The sequence below is a fragment of the Leptodactylus fuscus genome, chromosome 6 (genome assembly GCF_031893055.1).
Source record: "Leptodactylus fuscus isolate aLepFus1 chromosome 6, aLepFus1.hap2, whole genome shotgun sequence".
Classification (NCBI taxonomy): Eukaryota; Metazoa; Chordata; class Amphibia; order Anura; family Leptodactylidae; genus Leptodactylus; species Leptodactylus fuscus.
Window position 1 is genome coordinate 145,743,954 of NC_134270.1, and position 9,740 is coordinate 145,753,693.

At 42.6% G+C, this 9,740-nt stretch overlaps 1 protein-coding gene across 2 annotated transcripts in view; it reads right to left on the bottom strand.

Annotated features, from left to right (window-relative positions):
* Nucleotides 1-8,754, bottom strand: part of DLGAP4 (DLG associated protein 4) — a 166,183-nt gene extending 157,429 nt beyond the window's left edge. For both annotated transcript variants that reach the window (XM_075277536.1, XM_075277535.1), the window contains exon 1: nt 8,567-8,754. The gene's annotated coding sequence lies outside the window, so the exon portion shown is untranslated. The remainder of the gene's footprint in view (nt 1-8,566) is intronic.
* Between the last annotated feature and the right edge of the window lie 986 nt (nt 8,755-9,740).

The following is a 9,740-nucleotide window of genomic DNA, read 5'->3' on the forward strand; positions in this document are numbered from 1 at the left end:
GGAAAACCTGTAGGACTCCACTCCACATCCAAGTCATAAACAAAAGGCAATATTAATACAATTTACATCTTTCACAATTCTGTACAACACTGGAAAAATTCTTAAATGGGTTGTCCAGGAAACATATGAAACTCAGGGGCGGCCCGGATGGATGAGATAGAAATAAGACAGTCCCGATCCCTTCTCCCTCCCATGTAGGGACTTACCGAAAGTGATGAGGCTCACATGATCACTGAGCCACCCATTAACCCCAGCGGTCATGTGAGCCTCTCCACTTCCAATCTTGTAGACTGGGACTGAACAGTAGAGCATTGGACATCCCCCGAGTATTAAACCCCACCCCTGAGCTTCCTATGATTCATGTACAACCCCATTATTATTTTGGCAATCTTAGATCTTTTTAATTTTTAGACATAACCTAATATAGTTAATAGGCCCCAATACACAGAAGAGAATCATCCAAACCCATCGATTTTGGCAGGACAGGCCAGCTATGTGTATGCGAAATTCCTGACTCTCCCCAACAAAGAGAAGACAAGGAAGTATCAGCTATGGTGAATTTTATCATGCCTGATTTTTTGTTAAGCTGGGACCACTAATGGATCCTTTTTTTTTTTTTAATGTAGATTGTGAGCCCCATACAGGGATCACAATGTACTTTTTTTTTCCTCCTATCAATATGTCTTTGTAGAAGGAGGAAATCCATGCAAACACGGGGAGAACATACAAACTCCTTGCAGGACTCTAGTGCTGCAGTGCTAACCACTGAGCCACCATGTTGCCCTGGATCTTATTAATTTCTATGCGAGTCAACCTGATGCATCATTTGGCATTAATTTTAATCATTTCTATTAATTTTTTTTACTTTTGTGGTCAATAAGAAATGGATTGAAAAATGGATGCCAATTTGTCATGAAGTTTTGGGTTTGTTCGCACTATTGTCATGGCTTCTATTCTTAGTAGGGCCATTATGGCAAATGTGTTTTCATTGCAATGATTCCCAATGGATCCCGCTGACTTAAAGCCCTATTAGACAGATAATAGGCCTGTATAATAGTGCCGCCAATCAGCTGAGCAACGGTGCAGAGGGGCATCGCATCGCCCAGTGCTATCAGGGCAGAGGAACAATGGCAGTAGGGATCGTACCTTCCCCATTCAGTTTGCCTGGCTTGTTTTTGGTTCATCAGATCTTCGATTGGTCCAGATCTGACTGTCCAATACAGCCTTTATGAGCATCCTACGCTATTCTGACCATCAATAGTAAAGGAAACCCACAACAACCCCATTGTCAACAGAGACGATTTTTCCTCATTGATTTAACCCATGAGAGCCGGAGCCCTTGCTGGACTTGGGGCACTTGTGACAAGATAAAGCCCCTTTTCTCTGCACAGATACAATAGCCACAAAAGTACAGTAATATGCAAAAGTTTTAGACAGGTGTGGCAAAAATGCTGCAAAGTAAGAATGCTTTCAGAAATAGAAGTTTATTTTTTGCAATTTCTAAAATGAAGTGAATGACAAAAAGAGAAAGGTAAATCCCATCAATATTCGGCGTGGCCTTTGCCCTCCATCAGTTCTTCTTGGTACACTTGCAGTTTTTGAAGAAACTCGGCAAGGAGGTTGTTCCCACCATCTTGGAGAACTTAGCCCAGATTTTCTGTGGATGTAGGCTCGCTCCAATCGTCTGTTTCTTCATGTCATCCCAGACAGACTGGACGATGATGAGATCAGGGCTATATCTGTGGAGGCCATATCATCACTTCCAGGACTCCTCGTCCAAAGGGTAAAGGTCACACCAAATATTGATGGGATTTACATTTCTATTTTGTTAATTGGCAAGTATAATCTATTAACCCTTCTATTTCCAAATGCACTTTTCACTTTATGTTTGTGCAGGTCTCCTACTTGGCACTGTTGTTAGCAAGTACAAAACTATGCAAAAAACTTGTAAATTTGTAAATCTATTCATAGGTACCAATCTAGAACACTTTTTTGTGGACTTTCGGGGAATGCTCCAGCTCGTCTTGCCCGGGACTGAAATGGCTGATAACAGAGAACAGTAGAGGGCACATGGCTATGGACCGACTTTCTCCTCTTCTAAATCTTGCTCATCTACAATGCGCATATCATCTTCCACCATGACCCATTTCCAGGCTACACCCCTGCTTGTGACTTATTTTCCTGCAGCAGTAATCTGCTGTAATAATTAATGTGAAAGGTGCCGTTTTTTTTCACGTCAAGCAATTAAGTTGGTACAGGTTATTACAATGGGAAAATAATTAGAAGGGTGAGGGGCTACTGGTATAATGTCCCAGCGGGAAATGATTCATGTTAGGAGATCAGGTAGGTATATGGCACAATTACTCGGCCTTCGCTGCGTATGGACATGCAAGGAAACTCCCAAAATGCACTGCACGCCGGTGATAATGCACCCAGCAGACTTCGTACAATTATATAACACCCAATATAGAGTACAAAGTACTAAGCAGAGGGAGACCTTACATCTATATAGGACTATTGAACTTAAATACTTTGAGTATAGCAGTAGTTATATGCTCTAGGCTGAGGCGCCATCGAATTGTATAAAGTACTATAAGTTCTCAATGAGATTTCCTTTAGATTTTATTTGTAAATGTGGATATTTCTCCATTAAATGATGTCTCATACCCTGTCATCCAACCCTAATGCTATTTCCTCCTACAGTCTCTTGAGTCATGGACTTTAACCCCTTGAGAGTTACAGATTGGTGCACTCCTGCCTATCTACACCAGGGTTAAATCCATCTATCTAGTGCAATTTGCATCAGAATGGTTTTCCAGATTGTCTGAAGATTCTGAGCATCCAGATGACCTTGTAATGTCCTTGTCATGCTGGCATGTCAGTACATGAATCTCTCTGCCCCCAAACCATGAAGATGAGTTACATTTCTGTAACCCAGAGACACGAAGGAATCCTTTAGCACATCCAATATGCTTCTGCCGTGCACTGGATGGCAAGAAGGGGTTAAGAGGTGAGGTCTTGTAGCATTAATAATCTGTAAGGAGTCGTTTCTCTCCAAACTGCAGCCACTAAAACTTCACATAGAGAGATGTCTGTGTGTTTGTGCCTTTGACAGATAGAAGCAGAGATCATGGAAGCCTCACGTAGAAATTGGTATTAATGCAAAACACTCCATCGCTTTATGTAAGAGGATTAACCCCTGATGGGCTGCACATGTGGAATTTATGCTACAGCAGAGTCACAGGAGAACACGAAAGCAACCTTTGGGTAGAAGTTTGAAGAAACACAAGCAGTGTAAGGATGATACAGTATGGAGACTACAGAGGCACTGGCACATAAATCTGGATAACAAAGAGAGGTTTATGGGAAGGAGAAGGAACAGAAAGCCGCACCGGGCACAGATAGTGAATATTACATGCCACATAGAGAAACGTAGTATACATCATTGCAGAAAGTACTGCCTGTAGCCAAAGGGAATCTGCCATAAGCTGTACTTAAAGGAGTTGTTCATTTGTAGCAAATAAATGTTATGTTTTATAACAATAAAAGTTGTACAATTTTCCAATATACTTTCTGTATCAATTCCTCACGGTTTTCTAGATCGCTGCTTGCTGTCATTCATTCTGTTTACTTCCAGTAGATAAAAGTCAATCCATTATCTACAGTCCATGATCATGTGATATACAGTCCATGGTCATGTGATATACAGTCCATGGTCATGTGATCTACAGTCCCTGGTCATGTGATCTAAAGTCCATGGTAATGTGATCTACAGTTCATGGTAATGTGATCTACTGTCCATGGTCATGTGATCTACAGTCCATGGGCATGTGATCTACAGTCCATGGGCATGTGATCTACAGTCCATGGTCATACAATGTACAGTCCGTGGTTATGTAATCTACAGTCCATGGTCATGTGATCTACAGTCCATGGTAATGTGATCTACAGTCCATGGTCATGTGATCTACAGTCCATGGTTATGTGATCTACAGTCCATGGTTATATGATGTACAGTCCATGGTCATGGGATTAATAGTCCATGGTCATGTGATCTACAGTCCATGGTCATATGTTGTACAGTCCATGGTCATGGGATTAATAGTCCATGGTCATGTGATCTACAGTCCATGGTCATGTGATCTACTGTCCATGGTCATGTGATGTACAGTCCGTGGTCATGGGATTAATAGTCCATGGTCATGTGATCTACAGTCCATGATCATATGATGTAAAGTCCATGGTCATGGGATTAACAGTCCATGGTCATGTGATGGACACACAGGTGCACAGCTCGTTACAAATCAGAGCTCTGATTACAGTGCAATGACTCGAACAAGCCGTGCACCTGTGACCATCACATGACCAAGGACTGATTTTTATCCACTCGAAGTAAACAGAATGACAGCAAACAGAGATCTAGAAAACCATAACAAATTGATACATAAAGTATATATTACAATTTTTCATTATACAAAGAGTAACATTAATTTGGTGAAACTGGACAACCCCATTAAGGAGGACCTATTACCTCTCCTGACATGTCAGGTTTAAGAAAATAGTTGTATATTTATATTTGACAACTGGGTGTTACCAGTTGGCTGTGTCTCTGTAGACTTCGGGCACTGTCCAATCAGGGCTGACAGTATGAAATTGTGTAAGGACACACCTCTTTGACAAGAGGAATGGTAACACCAAGTTGTCAACGTATTTATACATTTCTAGGAGGAATAACAGAGGAACAATACAATGAGATGAGAGGATGCAGAATGGTTATCTCATGGGGATACCGGTATGTACTAAAAGAGGAGAATTAGAAGTATTTTCATGTCCTACTTAAATACTTTTCACATCTGCCTTGTTCAATCCACTCTTCGGGTCCAGGAAAAGAAGAATGGATGAAACAATGAAAACAGATCCATCTAATGATTGACAACAACGGATCCCAAGGGACACCATTGACTATAATGGGAGCCTGTCAAGTATCTGTTGTTTACTAAGTCTCTTCGCTGGATGAAACAAATGGTTTAGATGGACTCCGCACCGGACGTTCTCTGATGCAGATGTGGATGTAGCCTTACATGGGGATAATAATGGCAGATTTACGGAACATAATAGGTCCAATATAATTTGCCTCTTTGGCAGAGCAGTAGAGCAAGGAGTAGAGAATATATCAATATATGCACATATATAGACCCCTGAACGCACACACATACATATACATACATGCACATACAGTATATAGACCAGTGTACGCACATACATACATACACTACAGTATACACACATACATACATATAAATACACACACAGTATATACACATACATATGAATAGAAATTTTCGAATATATAATGGACATATACATTCATATACACACAAACCCAGACTAATGCAACATCATGACCAATAATATTAATATCGCTGTATTTCAGCGCAGGGATACTGTTTAAATGAATGCAAATAAACCCAATTTCCCTTGTTAACTTCACTGCGGACCACCCATACAGTAACCTCTATACATGACGGCCATGGTGCCCTGCAGTGATGATGATGTTCTGTCTATAAGGATGGAAAGTTGAGGACAGACAGCTTACGATGGAGTGAGAGGTTGTGATTGCAAGAGGAGAAGGAGACAGATGTAGGGGGTTCTGGATGTGAGGGGAGGGGGCAGCAGATGATAGTGAGCAGGATTAACCTGAGGGAACACAAGACAGCACAGTGCAGATTACACAGGGGAGCAGAGACGACACACAGGAGGAGATTGAGAGAGCAGGAGGTGGAGACTGGAATTGTAGAGCTGGGGGGAAAGACAACAGGGCATGGGAGATAGTGGACAGACATAGGGAGACAGATGCAAAAGGCCATCGGTGGTGGAGGTATGGAGGAAAATATAAACACTTGGTGATGAGTCCTCCGGCTGGAGAAATATACCCGCCACGTCAATTCTTGCAAGGTTGTGTTACCATGAAATGAACAGTAAAAGAATAAGTGAATGTTCTGAAAATCTATACATGTATCCGGTTCTAGTAGCAATTTATAAGTAACTATTACCCTGACCATACTCACAGATAGGAAACTGTCAGCATGACAATTTTCAGGATGGTGTTTATCCAGCAGACAAGAAGCAATCTGATCTTTAGACTCTTATTACAATGTCATTTCCAGTACATTCATGACCAGGGCTCTATTTTTGCTTAGCACTATCTCTCCGAAAGCCTGCCTGTTTGAGACGACCACCTGCTTATCCAGAACGGATTTCTCATGATAGATTTTCACTTCTGCCATGTATTACGTATACTGACATAATAACAGTCTTGAGTAGGTGACTTTAATAGAAGCAGAAACATACCTATGTGGTCATGAAGGTAAAAAGATAATCATCTTTTAATGAATTTGCAAATCGTCCTACAAGTGCATTGGAGGCGGGACTGAATTGTCAGAGTTGACTACAGATGGCTCCAGGTCCTCTAGCTTTTCTTTGGAATTACTACCCAAGGCCACCCCTTTGCCGTAATTGACATTTTCAGGCACTTTCTCCTTCATAGCTGTCTGTAGGCAAATCTGGCAAGATGGACCCACCCCCTGTGCACTTGCAATCTAAATGAATAGCCATAAAAATAGGATTTATCTCTGCACTGCTTCATCTGTTTGTCTTATGATTTTACTCCTCCACATTGTATTGTTATTGGTTTTGGAGGCATTTTGGATTTGACACTCTCTTTAAGACCACCCCCTGCATAAGACCCCTATGCGAAGCAATTTTGAGTTGTCTCTTAGAGGTTTCACTGTATAAAAAAGCACTTTTTCATGAATTTTGAAGATACAACCCAGGACTACAAGTCTTCACATCAACTGAGAAATCAATCTCCGAGGTGAGATCTTTGTACAAAACCACAGAGGCAATACAGAGAGGATCAACCTTTTATGGAAAACACTCTGCAAGTGCACTGTGGGTGGGGCTATAGTGTCAGAGTTGACTACAGGTGGCTCCAAGTCCTCTGACTTTCCTTTGGAATTGCTGTTTGCTACACTTGCATGTACGTAAAGCCGCTTTAAAGGGTACACTACAAACATAGCGCAGGAACACGTTTTTTACAAAGTGGAATATACATACATTAAAGACCCCCTTTAAGAATTATCTAGTAGTCTGGCCAAGACCCCACCGATCTAATGAGGAAATATATTAGAACTGTACAGACATATAGTAGTAACATAAAAGAACATCCCACAAGTAAGAAAACATTCGTATCCACAATACGTAGGTTGATGGGGATGTCGACCTGGGACAACAGATTTTTCTACTCGACATCCATCTCCTTTGTTTACTGTAAGAATTTATTTCCAGAAGGCCGCTATTATTTGATAGCCCCGGAACGTCTCATGAATTGTCAACTAGTATCAATGACAAGACAAAATAGCTGGTAAAAGCAACACAAAGCAAAAGGAACAATGGCAAGGCCAACAATAGTGAAGAGTACAAGAATTGTGAGCGTATGACGGGGATAGACCAGAATACATATTAGGCTTGGGAGATAAACACTTCAAGGGATTAGACAGCAATGGAAGACAGCTTGAAAGAGAGGCAAGACGGGAGCAGTGAAGAGAATGGAATGAGATGTGGAGCAGAAGAAGAGGGATATGGGGAAATCAGATGTGAGCCGGCGAAGGAAGTAGAACAGTATGAGAAGTGGAACATCAGGAGGAGAAAAGTGAGAGCTCACAGTGCAAAGAGGAAATGAGGCTGCAGCAAACACTATGAGAGGAGCCCAAATTTAACCTCTCGCTGCTTCGATCTTACCCCACACCTGACAACCAGGCACGGATACATTGGTGGCTCTTCATTTAGGATACAATCACAAGGCGGTGAATCAGACTCTCTTAATACCTGGCTGTTGTATTAGTCCTGATGCAGGTGGGACATAGATAGCAAAGGGGTGTGGTTAGGTAGCGATGATGTCAACATGCAGGAAACCCTGCTTGGCATCAGCAGTGACATCACAGGATATGACAAGCAGAGGTAAATACTGTTTGCGATTCTTTTTTTCGAGGTAAACAGAGATCAGGAAAACTAAAGACTATATATATATATATATATATATATATATATATATATGTACAGGCCAGGACATTGTCAGTCAGTACACTATGTAGCCTATTAGCACATCCTTCACAGCATCTCAGGGCAAGGCTGTGGCGATAGAAGGTCTGGGCATGACCAATAAGAAAGCCAATAGAGATATCCCCATGGGGCTTTGGTTAAAACAGAAAAACACAGTGAAGGACAGTGACTATATAGCGGGGTATACATAGCACCCTGCAAACACCTAACTGCAAGGGGCCCTGCTGTGTATCATAGGCTCTGCACCCCGTGTGATGGGCTAATACAAGCGCTATTGTGGGATTGGAAAGGTTAACGCTGCCCTCCACCCTGTGTATCCTCCAAAGCCCACTCTTATGTCTATGGCCACTATTGCTGCAACCACTGTCAACACGGGAGCAAAGATGCAGCCCCCATTCTCTGAAATGTCAGTCCTGCCAACCTTAGCACCAAGCATAAGTCTTACCTGTACTCCAGTGTGCAATATTCAACACGGTTCCTCTCACCCCCTCCAGTCTTCCTTCTTCTATGTCTTCAGGTAAAAACCGGCTGCATCCCCCCCCTCTTTAGTCGCCACCACCACCTCCTTCTTTCCACCTCTCCTCCCCCTCTCCTCCTTCTGCAGCGTTACAGAGGTCTCTCTCTTTCACTCCTTTCACCTCCTCCAGCCCACCCCGGTATAATCTGTTAGGGTGTCCCCCTCTTTCTCCCCCCACCCCCTATATCCCACTCTGGTTGATGATGGAGAGCAGAGATGCTGTGACTGTGGCTGGTGCTGATGCAGGATCTATGTGCTCTGCCTCCCCACAGAGGAGAATGAGAGGGGAGGGGGGAGGAGTGGAAGAGCAGGGCTGGAATCCTGCGGGGATGGGGATCTAGGACACAGGATCTGGAGCTGTCTGTATACACACATCCAGCATGCACTAACTTCTACTGTACACCATGCACATACATATCAGCACACAGCTCAACATGCAATGGATGCAGCGCCCTGGACATAGGCAATCTCAACCAAAGCACAAAAATCTATAGATATAGGCGCTCAATAGCCAGGATAAAGAAGGGCTAAAATCTTTATTATCTACCATATTTCTTATTACGTAGAGTCCTTGCAAGGAACAACATGAAATCAAATAAACCTTGCCCCCGATCCTGGTGTAGCGTTGTGACATTATTCTCAAATAATTTACAGTCGGATGTATTGTTATCTTGTCACTCTATTTGAAGTGCCACTTCCATCCACTGCGAGGGGGCTGCCTGGTGCAAAAACCTACTTTAAGATATTGACATAGGGTACACACATTTAATAGAGGGGGTCAGATCCACATCTATAAGCTTCCCGTGCTCTGGAGGACCCGGAATATTTGTGTACTACATGGAAAGCCCATTGATTTCAGTGGAAATGGTGTAAAGCTTTATTTTACCTGCGGGGGTGCTGCAGGGGGATTTAATCCCCCCAATACAGCACTTCACTGCGGGATTCTGCTGTCAAATCATTGTAGTGCGGGGCAACACGGTGGCTCAGTGGTTAGCACTGCAGCCTTGTATCGCTGGAGTCCTGGGTTTGAATCCTGCCAGGAACAACATCTGTAAGGAGTTTGTATATTCTCCCTGTGTTTGAATGGATTTCCTCCCATTCT